Source organism: Dermacentor variabilis, chromosome 7 (assembly GCF_050947875.1).
Source record: "Dermacentor variabilis isolate Ectoservices chromosome 7, ASM5094787v1, whole genome shotgun sequence".
Taxonomy (NCBI): domain Eukaryota; kingdom Metazoa; phylum Arthropoda; class Arachnida; order Ixodida; family Ixodidae; genus Dermacentor; species Dermacentor variabilis.
In genome coordinates this window covers 89,002,032-89,015,564 of record NC_134574.1, presented here as the reverse complement: position 1 = coordinate 89,015,564, position 13,533 = coordinate 89,002,032, and the positions used below count along the sequence as shown (strand labels likewise).

General features: G+C 40.6%; 1 long non-coding RNA gene across 1 annotated transcript in view; it reads right to left on the bottom strand.

The window, feature by feature from the left end:
* LOC142587629 (uncharacterized) overlaps positions 1 to 13,533 on the bottom strand; it is a 58,277-nt gene that overhangs the window by 26,529 nt on the left and 18,215 nt on the right. Inside the window, exon 2 of the long non-coding RNA XR_012829592.1 lies at positions 9,910 to 10,055. This is a non-coding gene — a long non-coding RNA (uncharacterized LOC142587629). The remainder of the gene's footprint in view (positions 1 to 9,909; positions 10,056 to 13,533) is intronic.

The following is a 13,533-nucleotide window of genomic DNA, read 5'->3' as shown; positions in this document are numbered from 1 at the left end:
AATTCTACAGCATTAACGAGAGGGTAGCAGTAGTCGTAATCAATATAAATAAGAGGTATAGATTAAAGGTAGTACAAGCCTACGCTCCAACATCCAGTCACGACGATGAGCAGTAGATCAGTATTATGAAGATTTTGAATTAGCGATGAGAAAAGTGCAAACTCGGTATACAGTAGTAATGGGTGACTTTCATGAATAAGTGGGAAAAAAGCAGGCAGGTGAACAGGCAATTGGCAACTACGGCGTCGATTCCAGAAACGTTAGAGGAGAGATGCTAGGAGAATTCGCCGAAAACAATAACCGGAGAATAATGAACACCTTTTGCAGGAAACGTAGCAACAGAAAGTGGACCTGTAAAGGCCGTAGAGGTGAAACAAGAAATGAAATTGATTTCATACTTTCTGCCAGTCCCAGCATAGTGCTAGATGTAGAAGTGATAGGTAGGGTAAAGTGGAGTGATCATAGGTTAGAGAGAGCTAGGATTCACCTCAATTTGAACAGAGAAAGAGTAAAGTTGGTCAAGAAAAAGAGGTCAACTTGGAGGCAGTAAGGGTAAATGCAGACAAATTTAGGCTGGTACTTGCAAAAACATATGCAGCCTTAGAACAGCGAGATGGTGATGATGACATAGACGTAATTAATGAAACTGTAACGAGGCTGGTTTCAGAAGAAGCAATTGAAGTGGGAGGCAAGACACCAAGGAAACCAGCAAGCAAGCTGACCCAAGTAACAAAGGACCTCATAAAGAAACGACAAAAAATGAAAGTGTCTAAGTCAAGAGATAAGATAGATTTCGCGGAACTGTCAAAACTGATCAACAAGGCGAAAATAAGTGATATTCGAAAATATAACGGGAGAAAGACTGAATAAGCCGTAGAAAATGGACCCAGCCTGAGATCAGTCAGAAGCAAATTTGGCATAGGGTAAACCGAGATGTATGCACTGAAAGTTGAGCAGGGTAATAGCATCAGCAATCGCGAAGGCATTATAAAACCAGCGGAAGAATTCTATACTGAGCTGTACAGTACCCAGAGGACTCAGGAATATTGTATTCGAAAGCATAATGAACAATATGCAGAATCTCCTCCTAGAGATGAGGTCAGAAGGGCCTTGCAAGGCATAAAACGGGCAAAAGAGGCAGGAGAGGATTGAATAACCGTTGATTTATTCTAAGGTGGAGAAGACATAATACTAGTACAACTGGCGGCTGTCTATACGAACTGTCTATCGACTGCAACGGTCGCAGAAAACTGGAAGAATGCAAACATTATACTAATCCGCAAAAAGGAGACAGACGTTAAAGAACTGAAAAATCATAGGCCGATAAGCTTACTTCCACTATTGTATTAGATAGTCACGAAGATAATTTCTAATAGAATAAGTGCAGCACTAGACTTTAGTCTACCAAGGGAACAGGCTGGCTTCAGGAAGACATACTCTATAATAGACCACGTCCATTTCATTATTCAGGTTATCGAGAAATTCGCAGAGTACAATAAGGTTCTCTATATGACTTTCATAGATCACGAAAAAGTAGGAATGCCAGCAGTTCTAGAGGCATTGGGTAAAACAGACTTTGGGTAAAAAAATAAAGATGCGTTGGTACATCTATAAGCAAAGTATATATATATATATATATATATATATATATATATATATATATATACTTTGCTTATATACACATATATATATATATATATATATATATGTATATATATATATATATATATCGAAACAATAAAACATGTTTTATTAGGAATGTGCAGATATCCACCCAGCTGTCAGAGTAGGCTGCCGTGGCCTCCTTTAAGCCCTTGGATTCAGGGAGATCTCAGGGAAAGAAGACATGTCTACAATAGAGATTCGCAAAATGTGATTGCAGGTTTGGTGGTAGCAAGGTATGGAGACCGAAAGCAACGCAGGCGTACAAAAACCGATTTCCCAATAATCGTTCTGAACACGCGACGCTGCGAATTCTTTTGTCTGTAAAAAAAGTTAGGTAAGATATTAAGAAAGACAGGAAGTTGGCTTGCCAGGGCCAGCTTCGTGACGTCAAGCTCCCTCCAAGTTTCTTGTTTTCTTCAAGGGGACGATCGGCATCGAATAGAGACAGGAAAAACGAACTGGTATTCTAGGGCTCATCATGTGCGGGCAAAATGGTCTATCTTAGCTCTTTACTCGTCTGGCACGAGTTCACTTAGAATACAAAAATTATTTTGCGTAACTACCCTGAACTGTTTCTTACAATACGCTGTCCTTCACTGCGCCCGTAGGCAGCTGAATTTTCATAGACTGCACGAGCTTCCTCAATTGTGTTTCTGCGAGAAATTTTTTTTACCTTTCTTCTCGGCAGATGTTCATATACAATGACATATTGCAAGTGCGCTGGGAAATAGAATGCGACTCTTGCATAGAGGTTGGAGCGAGCGTAGTTTCTTCCATTTGTATTAGAGAAAAGCGGCATTGGCTAAAAAAATCGATTTTGCCAGATATGCTCTCGGCTGTGGTACGTAAATATGGCAGATTAAACCATATTTATTTTCTAACAAATTTCAATTTCTCAAGAAAATTTGCTAATCGACACACTATTTTCTTCGTTTACTGATATAACTTAATTTTTATTGAAGCTCTTAAAACCAGATTTGGCTTCGTGTACTCCGGGGTACCTCAAGGCACAGACAATCTATTTTATCTACAATGTTCATTTTATAAAATCTGCATTTTTGTCCATAATAAATGAGAAGGTACGGCTCTTTATGAGAATATATGTAAAGAAGAAATGTGTCCATATTGACAACAAGGATACAGCAAAATGAATAACCGCCAACAAGGCTACGAAAGTGGCATTAGCGGAACAAAAGAAAAAGACGTTATAACAAGTACCGACATAAATTCTTGTGTGCAGTGTTTTTCGGTAGCTCTTCATTACGGTATGTAATTACCCTTCTGCGCGTAATTACCCATCACTCTCTAAAAGTTATTAGTGCCGTTAGTTGTATGACGTTTGCGCTTTTAAGGCGCAACTGCCTCTACTTCATTAACAGAAGTGACCGCCATTGTCACGCTGCTGTCTTGCATTTACCAGGAGCAGTGAACCGCAATTACAACGATATCGCGGTCGGCAATTGTTTCGTAATAAAGGGAGAAATTTCGGGGCCCATATCTGTACAACAAAGCTGCGGAGCAAGCACATACGAATTTCAGAGCAGCCTCGCCGCTGAAGAAAAAATTGTCCAAGTTCACGGATAGAACCGAGGACCGACGCTTTTGCAGGGTGGTCGATATGGTGTAAGCTAACAGTAAGGTTCATATGGTCGAAGGAACGCGCCGTAAAGATGCTGACCCCATGCTGGATTCCCCATACGAATCATTTTGTTTTCCTTCACAGCGAAGTTTTCTTTTTGAGAAACCTCTTTCTAGAATAAAGCTTTCTTTCTGACAAAACTGTGTGGGTTGCCTTAGTAGGTTGGTACTATAAATTGATGAATCACAATTTCCAGCGACATTGATTCTCCCTGACATTGTGGGCTTCCGAAGAACTGATTTGTCACAACTTCCCCGCATCTAAAGTAGAATTTGTACGCTGCTTCCTTTTGCCAAGAAACTGCACAACCATTCAGCAAGAAACGCATCTTGACAGAGACTCTCTAATAAGAGTAGACTCCTGCCTCACATGGCGCCATCACGTGGCCACCTTCCTGTGCAATTTTAACAAACTGCAATATTTTAGGTCACGCGCACGTTCTTAGGCGTATCTACATTAGGCAAACAAGGCAAAATCCACAAGTCTGGCACAGGCATTTGGTGCGTAGTGACAACTGTGTGACAACTGTGTGCGTAGAGCTGTGTGTGTCCCTGTGTGTCTTCCTTTGTCCCGTATTTTAATCGCCCTACCATACACCCCTTCAAGTAGGACCCGAGAATAGGCGGGTCCGACCTGCCCGTGCTCATATGTGCTTGTATCAGCCGCGTCCGCGACAAACGAAATCCTGGTTCTTTAATGGTCACCTTGTATTGGACTGCTTGGACCCCTCGGCAGACGCAACACACCACTCCGGCCCCGGCTTCTCTCAAACAGCGATTCCGGATCGACCCCATCGGCGAAATCCGCTGCCACCACTTCACCGCAACTACATCTACATCGTCATTTTTTTTGTTTTTTGTCATGTTTGAACCTACTTCCGTAAATGTTAGAACAAAAGAATGTAGTTACATAGGGGGGTGACCTGATTATTACCATGCTTGACGACAATAGATTTAGTTGCAATGAGTATGCCAATTGTTTCTTTATGCTTTGGTTGCGAATCTTTAATCACACTTCCTACTGGATGTATTCCTGGACGCAGTAGCACACTCATTGACTACATCCTTGCAAATTTCCTGTCATCTGACCATTGTGGTGCATTTGAAATGAATGTCACTGATCGTTAACCTGTTTTTATTGACATTTTATGCATATTTGTGCTGCCATGTTTTCAAAATTCATTCTAAACAAAGATGCATTTGTTAAACGTATTACTGACATTAACTGGCCTTTTGTTTAAATGTATACCGACGCTAATGCAGCATTTTATGAATCTTTTCGATCATTGCAAAATGCTTTTTCGACTCTTATAAAATTGCGCGATGTCAGAAAAGCCATCCTGCTTCCCAAAACCCATCGCTCAAAAACACACTTCTACTGTGCATGTGCAAGAATGAAAACTTTTGTGAAAAAGACAAGCACCATCCTAATAACATAAGATTCAAATCCTTACATTAGGAAGCAAAGGTAGCTAGTGCTGCTAGAAACTTCAAAGAACAGTGGAAAATAATTAACTCCTTATTAAAACATAATAGGTCTAAAGTCACCGTCACTGAACTTCAGTCAGGCCGGATCTTCGATCAGCCTTTTGAGATTGCAAGTGAGTTCAATTCACACTTATGCAGTCAGGCTGCTGGTCCGCTCGTGAGCACTCACCTATATTTCACGCTTTCTTCACAGTCTTTCTAATCTTTCCCACAGGCCCTAATGAAATATGAACATTACAAACTAAAAGTCACCAGTGCTGGGCTTGATGAAATTCATTCAATAACGATAAATTAACTGCTCACCACATTGTTATCCACTTTTCGTGCATTATCAATTTAGCTTTTAAGACTGAGTCATTTCCATCATGACTAAAAAAGACTAAAGTTATTAACTTCTTTAAGAAAGGCGACAGACCATACTTGACAGAACTGCTCGGTTGATTGCCTCTTTTTTAGTAAAATAATTGAGAACTGCATCGAGAAACGCCTACATAAACACTTATATAAATTTTCCATTTTAACTCTCTATCAGTTCGGCTTTCGATGAACTTTTCTACTGATCTTGCTTTGCTCACGTTTTCCGAAAAGATTAAAAAATCTATTAATGTTGGTAAATTTTCTGCAGCTTTATTCATTCATTCAACGAAAGCTTTTTAATCTATTATTCACTACATTTTGGCTGCTAAACATCAAGCTGTTAGAATTGTTGGACCTGCTTTAACACTAATAAATACCTACCTATCTGATCCGCAAAGGCTGTATAAGTTCGTCCTACACTATCAAATTTGATGACTGCTCATAAAGGCGTTACTCAAGGATCAACACTCGGGCCACTTTAATTTTTGATTCATATAAACAACCTTCCTCATATAATTTATAACCCTGAACCTTTTCTTTCTGAAGATGATATATCTATACTTCCTTCTGACAAATCCATCCGCTCTTTGGCTCTGAAACTGAACACCGACCTAGATACCATCTTAGCCTGCTGCCGATATTACTCTTCATAATATTCCTTCAACAATTAAGTTCATAATGTTGCATTGAAATCAGAAGGTTTGTTTACATTACCTTATGATCAAACTTATATGACATGCTCCATTGCTCTTCTTAAGGAATGCTCCTTCCTGGGACTTCTTCGTGTCACATTAAAATACGATAACCACGACGCGCACTTAAAAAACTAGCTTATGGCATTATAATTTTAGAGCCCGCTATCATTTTAGCACTCCGACCTTAATCACACTATACTAAGCGTTTATTCACGGTCACATTATTATTGTATGGTGATACGGGGCAATACTTACTTAACTTCTTCATCATCTATACAACACATATCAAACCAAGCCATTAGAATAATAACGTTGAGCTCATATCACACCAGTGCCTGTTTGCTGCTTCATAGTTATGATATTCTCTGAATTTCTAGTCTATTTAAATATCATAACGCCATTATCTTGTTCAAGTCATTGAATCATCTTATGCTCACAAGTGTATTCCGTACTACTGATTTTCTTAACACTAATCCTCTGGCATTGGTAAGATGGAAATATAATACTGACTGATTATTGTCAACATAGCGCACATTTTCCTGCTTTATCTATTTGAGGCGCTCTGCCGACTAGCTCAGACAGTGTTCGTGACTTGGTACTTTTAAAGACACTTGTTTTTCTACTTCCTGAATTATTAGGCTTATGTTCATCGCTTGAGAATAACATTCAATGTTTCAATCTTTTGTTTCATATTTATTTATATTTATCTGCTTTTATAATCCTGTTCAGATTCAAGTATTTTTGAATTTCCCAAGGATTTGTCTACCTTTTCACTACGTTTATTACTGGAATACACTTGTTTCTAACCTTAGACAGGAGGTACCACTGCAGCCTAGTGCTCTCGGACCTCCTGCTGTATATTTCTATGAAGGTTATTTTTTTTTTGCTATGAACTTAATAAACTTGATTGTGATTTTGATTTCTTCCTCGTCATGCTTTTCATTATTATCCTACTTTCTAACCTTCGTTTCTTCTTATCGCTGTTCACTTATAGTAGCGAGGTGGCATTGTTAGCACCGCGTGAGTAGCTGGCTTTCTTTTGACATTATTGGTTATAGTGGTGGTGTGCAACTGAGGTGCGAAAATCGTGTTTATTCACATCACCTTGTGGAGTCCGCTTGTCGGCCCGGTTGTGGGTTTAAGAGATTTATGTCTAACAAGGACGCACATAACTATCAACAATTTGTATTCATCGGACTTTGAGTGAGAGACACAACTAATAAACCTTCGTCTGTTTTATCAAGAACAAAGACAACCTGCATGGTTTCCATGGGCTTCACTGTAACCAAACACTAAAGATGAGAGGAAAAGACGACACCACAGCGCTTGTGGTGTCATCTTCTCGTCTAGTGCACCGTCTAGGTTTTGCGTTATTAACACCAGGATGGAAAACCAACAAGCCCAAGCTGCTATTCTAGTGAGTATAGCGTTTTGTGGCGCAAGGACTAAAGAATGCCAAAGTGCTCTCGCCCTTCGAAGTGGACGAATGTTTCAATAAGAGCACTGCACCCGCATACGAAGCAACGAAAAGTGTGAGGGACTACTTATTTCTTGAAATCCAAAAAGAAATTACATCATGAGAAACTGTCCACCCTTAAGTCATTTCAGGAATTCGTTATTACAGCAAGTGTACGCCATTCAGTTATTTAGGTTCGTGGAGTAATTCATCGAAAATAAATTACAGACCTAAGCGAAACTAAAACATTCCTAGGAAAGCGAGAACAGAATGGGATGAATGTTAAAAGAATAATTGTTGAGCTTTACGACTATAAGATCACACTGTGAATATCATGAAATTGCTTTGGTACTCTACCTGAAACAATTGAAGTAAGCTACTATAAATTGTGTGCGTGCCATTGTGCTCTGAATCCTCATCATTGTTGTAGGTGCCTATAGTTGGTTCCCAGGATGCATAGCTGCCGAGGGTGACTGACCTGTAACCGATGCGCTGCCCACAATCACTCGTCTGGCGACTGCGATGGTACGGCACTCCGCGTAAATTGCGATGGAGCTCACGCTCAATATTCGCTTTGGTCTACTTGGCAAAAAATTATGTTGTTACTAAGCGGAAAAAATGCCACGTTCCATGAATACGCGCCAAATTATTTTATTTGCCGATAATGCAAGTTATTCCCCCACAGTTCATCAGCTGGCAGAACCACGTTGTACGTGTGCAGCGGCCACCTCACCCACGCGCAACGAGCCTCATGTCCTACAGTCAGCCCACTGTTATGCAGGTTCCTTCTTAGTTTTGCTACGGGTGACTTAGGCAGAATCTTAGAGCATGCTATAAAGGACAACATTGTTTATGCCCGGAAAACGCGCAAAATTAATGCACACAGGAAATAAAATATGCATAATGACCGAACGAAATAGCAGCAACAGACAATTACAATTAAAATTAAACAGTACTAGCACACTAAGTAGCGTTATGGCCTATTGCAAACGGGAGTATGCAGTATAGTCAACACCAAAGTTCGCCGTTGACTGCTGTCATATTTTTTCTTCTTTACAACGCGCCCGCCCCCCCCCCCCCACTTGGCGCATTCCCTCGCGAACTTCACTCATTACACAGGCAACATAAAACACGCGCTGTTGTTCTCATTGCGCTTTTCCCGACAGCCTCGGCTGCAAATATGTCCCCGCTAAACATACAGGTTTCCGTAATTTTATTCCACAGCAATGCAATAGCACGCAGTCATATGTTTTACGGATGTACTGCAAGAAATACCGAAGTCTAATTTCGTTTGATGGCACTGCAAATAAAGGCCGTCATAATTACAGCAACTGTCCATGCATAAAAAATTTCGCATTCTCTAATTTTATTTTCCGCCACTACAATCACATGCCGTCGTACTTGTGGAAATTTTTGCGGTTTTCTTTCTTTAAATTTTCGACCTGCGCTTTTCGAGGAAAACTAACCTGCAACATTTATTATTCATCATTATTAAATTATGCCCCTTATTCTAAAAGTCTCCTTTAACAAAATTTTTGCAAATCCTTCCTCGTTGACCAGGTACGACCTAGATTAAAATTGAGTAGCAATGCACCGCATCTGAAGCAAGAAAATTTAAGAAAGAAGAACACTGAAAAACGTTCACGACAATGAAACCAAAGCGACCACTGATACTGACGTGAAAGTATATTTGCCCTTATTTTTAGCAAAACTCCCTTTACCTCAGGAAAGAAAAAGTGAGCAGCAGTCTAAGCTAATAAAAGAGCAAATCAATAGAAAAGTCACTGAAGAAGTGCAATTCTCTGCTGTTAGGCTACTAGTGCACCAATAGATAGCAATATCTCTCATTGCCAAACCGTGTCCGAGAATGACTTTAGAACGACCTGTAATACGTCAAGCAACAAAACGCAACTATATTGTGCCAAAATGTCTTAGCTTGTTGCTCTTTCTAGGCAGTGATTTTACGTTTTTTGGTCCTTACAATATACGCACGAGGAAAGGTGGATGGCGTGCTTTCACTATGTACGCCAGACGTACTAACCACAATGAAAGCCTGAACAAGCACCTTATTCTGAAATACTGATGACCGACGCCTGCAGCAGCACAAATGCTTCTCTCATAAATTATTTTGTAACGTGAGAAGTTGGAGAGTAACTGGTGTGTTGCACAAAGTAAGTATGCTGGCGCTGTATAAGAAATATTTTCATTATTGATGAAGTTCATGGTAGAAGATGCCCGGGTGCTTGAGCTGCGTGACAGAAAATGAATACAAATTATAAGTTCCAGGGCATGGACATTTTAGCCACAGTACTGCTCTCGGTATGGTGCCATTCAATTTAATTTTAGGATTTTAAGATAGATGCTTGAGGTGGGAAAAAAGATCATACCAAATATCCCATTCGCTTTCTATGATTCGATGCTCGAGGCTAAGCACATTTTTATGACCCGGCGGTTTTGCAGGAGATCTTGTGCTGCCACTTCGGTTCATCTCAACGAGTATTCTCGAAGGTGGTAAACCAAGGCAAATCAAGTGGAAAAGAAACAACAAGTTCCAGTTGCAAAATTGGCTAAATACGCCGCAACGTGGTAAAATTTTCAGCTCTTGCATACCTTTCTTCATAGCCTGCACGTTGCTTCTTCCCAGCATGAGTTACCTTGCGTGTTGCTACGCGTCGATATGTCGCGCCTGTGTACAAATTCAACATGGTTCTACGAGTTGTCTTTGTTGTTGTTGGCCATCCAACTCCTGGCTCATGCTGAAAGTTGAAATCAAATGTTGAAATTAAAGCAATAATAGTTGGAATAATGAATAAATAATAGATGAAAAGCACACGCACAAATGTAAATATGCAAATTTAACAGATCATTCAGTTAGACTCCATAAGAAATTCTTGGATTAAGGAGCAAATGTCCCTGTGGGTGCATTCCAGATTACAGGCGCCAAACCGAGTGAAACGCTGAAACTTGCTATCGCTGTCAATGCTTCACCCTTTGGGCGACACTACCACGTTTATCACATTGTAGCAATGCTGCTCTAACGATTCATTAAGGCAACGGCCCGTCTGCCTAATATACCGGTTCACACAAGAAAAGGGGATTAGATAAACAACACCGCTTGCGCGCATGACAGAAGCGGTTTTATGTTTCTTGTCACAATATTTAGGCTTCGTGTAGCTGTACGCTAAATAGCAGATGCTGAAAATCTTTTGAAGGGCAGAAAAAGCAACACATTACCATTTTTCTTAAGATAATTCAGATGACACGCTATAATATTTTCCGGATGACACGCTAAAATGACTAAGTACTTCGATTTTCCTGCGGAATGCTACACTGTCGTTTGCCCGGTTTAAACATTCCGGAGCAATAGAACAGCAAGCAAAGTTAAAATGTGCAATAGGTAGCCTGCGTCAGACAGCGTTTCGAGCTGGTAATATTAACTTTCTGGCATTGTGTGTTAACATTCGTTAGCTCGTGAAAAAAGGCGAGTGTAACTATTCGTCGTTTAACTAACTTGGATTGGTTAGAGCTACATGACATGGTTGAGCTTGTTCTTTTGGCTGGTAAGACCTACAAATACGATTAGGATGAAATGTGAATAAGATTTGAAGCCCTTGAACTGCAGGCCAAAAATTCGAAAAAGCCTTTTTTTTAATATGACATTTGCATAGCAAATTTTTTGCAGATTCGAAATGGATATATAAGAATGTATTAGTCAATATACAACATGTGTCTTAAAACACACAGTAACAAGAACCATGAATGTTGACTAGAAATATTTAAGTTGATATGGACTCAGTTCCAATGCAGCCGCTCTATGTTGCCGCTACATTTTAGCGAGAGTATTTGTTGACGAACACTAGTGAATGCAAAGAGCCAAATTTGCCGAGGACTAACTGCGGAGGATTAAAACGTTTCTATGACACGATAGATATCAATACAAGGTGCGAGGCAAAGTCGCTCACCATTGTTCTTACTTCAAAAGTATGTACTTTGCGAGCTTAATTGCTAGTGTTCCTTCGACCTTTACAACAGACAACGCACCACTTTATTCGACTGTATTTGCCTGCTGTAGACGGGATAATGTTTACGAAGTACCGTGCTGTCAGAGTAAAACCTGTTCCTCAAGAACATGCACGCTTGAGTGTGCAGCAGCACGCGATCCTCTGCCGTCATTTTCATTTTTTTTAATCTGCTTCACGAAAGGAATTAAGGCACTTTAGCGATAAAATAATTAATATATGGGGTTTTACGTGCCAAAACCACTTTCTGATTATGAGGCACGCCGTAGTGGGGGACTCCGGAAATTTTGACCACCTGGGGTTCTTTAACGTGCACCTAAATCTAAGTACACGGGTGTTTTCGCATTTCGCCCCCATCGAAATGCGGCCGCCGTGGCCGGGATTCGATCCCGCGACCTCGTGCTCAGCAGCCTAACACCATAGCCACTGAGCAACCACGGCGGGTTAGCGATAAAAGAGGGAAATCACCAGCACGGCAAATGCGATGAACGAGTCTAGCCTGGTATGGGAACTTAGAAAGAGCACGCAAAGAAGTAGACAGCCATCATTACCTAAATATAACTGTAATCTTTCTTTTAATCGCGAGTCTTTCTTGTAAGACTCGCGATTACAAGAAAGGGCCGAGTCTTTCTTGTAATCAAGAAAGACTGGGCCCTTACATATTATGGCGTTGAGAGAGGCAGTTCATCAGTGAGCGTTAAGCGCTAAAACATAAAACGGGTATTCTAAAACAGCGCTTTAGCGTCAAGCGTTAAAACATCTATGCTGTATTTGTTTTCATTTCTGTTTGTTGTCTCTAATGTCCTCTGTCCTCCTTTTATTGTTGTTCGCCCTGCGCTACTCCATACGAAACTCATTTACTAGTAAGCGCGCATATTTACCGCCTAAATTCCCAATCTTACACACGTTGCATAACCTCACAATCATAAAACTATTTTTGGTTTACTTACCAGTTGTAGTAGATATCTGCAATAGAAACAGCTAATAAACTGCGGAAGCGCGCACAGGAGCACGTCACACTGCACAATTTGAGGTCATGTACAGTAAAAATTTAGTATTCCTTATCATCATTATCATCATCAACACGGTTTTTGTTTTGTTTTTTCCCGTGATAAATAGCTGTATCCTTGCATTTCTCTTAGGCAGAATCGAATACATTCGTTATGCTAACTTGTGCCTTTCTAATGTCTTGTGAAACGGAATTTTAATTCCTGTTCTTATGATTATTGCAGTTCTTATTGCCTATTGTTTTTGAACCGTCTACTCGCACTTGACTTTTTAGAACGGCCAATATAATAGGTCTGCAGTAGCTTTTACTTCGGGGCATTCTTTCTGTACTTCCTTTTGTTTAGTGCGCTGCAGTCGCACATTGAAGTAAATGAAATCTCACATCCGCTGTTTACACGAAGTTCAGAGAGCTTGCTCTTCCCGTTGCGTCTTCATGTTGCCAGCGCTATTTCCGTTCTTCTCAAAATTAATCGTGCAATCGACAAGTCATTTGCGTGCGGTGCGGCGGAAACAGCCCGTTTTGACACATCTTTTCATTACCCCTTCTTTAGGCACAGCAATGGTGGCAGCCACACGGGATACTTCAGACACAGGCTGACGACCCGCTGTCACTAGCCACATTAGTTTGGCCGACAGCCAACTACTAGTGCTCAAAGAACATCCTTCATTACCATGAAACGCTTGTTTAATATGCAGATGCGTCGAAAATGTTAGGGACTATATTGAGGAGGACCAGCCACAAAAAGATTTATCCGCCGCTTTGGGGAATCCAATCCACGCCGCGCGCGCAATTTTCGGCAGTGCCACTGGATGACTAGCGCGTTCAATGTTAAGCGTGACAGAGGAGCCTGACTACCCGCACGCCTCACGCATGACACGTTCAGGAGTTTTCAGCACGGCGTGTAGATAAATCGCTTCATTGCTAATCGCAGTAACGTCAACATTCCTCGTAAGATTGTTCCTCTCGAACTTTTCGCGAACGAATTCTATCAAAATCTATACAAACTACATCTGTCAGCTTAAACTGGAAGAAAGGCACCTTTCAAGTACAAGAACCTGTTGGTGCCTTCGAAAGTTTCTATAATAATAATTCCTTTGGTAATGTTTTCCTGCCCGCAGATTCTTTTTTTTACATTCTGGCCTCCCGTTCTTTTTATTCATGTTTCTGTCCCTGTGCATATCATTGCGTTCTGCTCGGTCAGAGCAG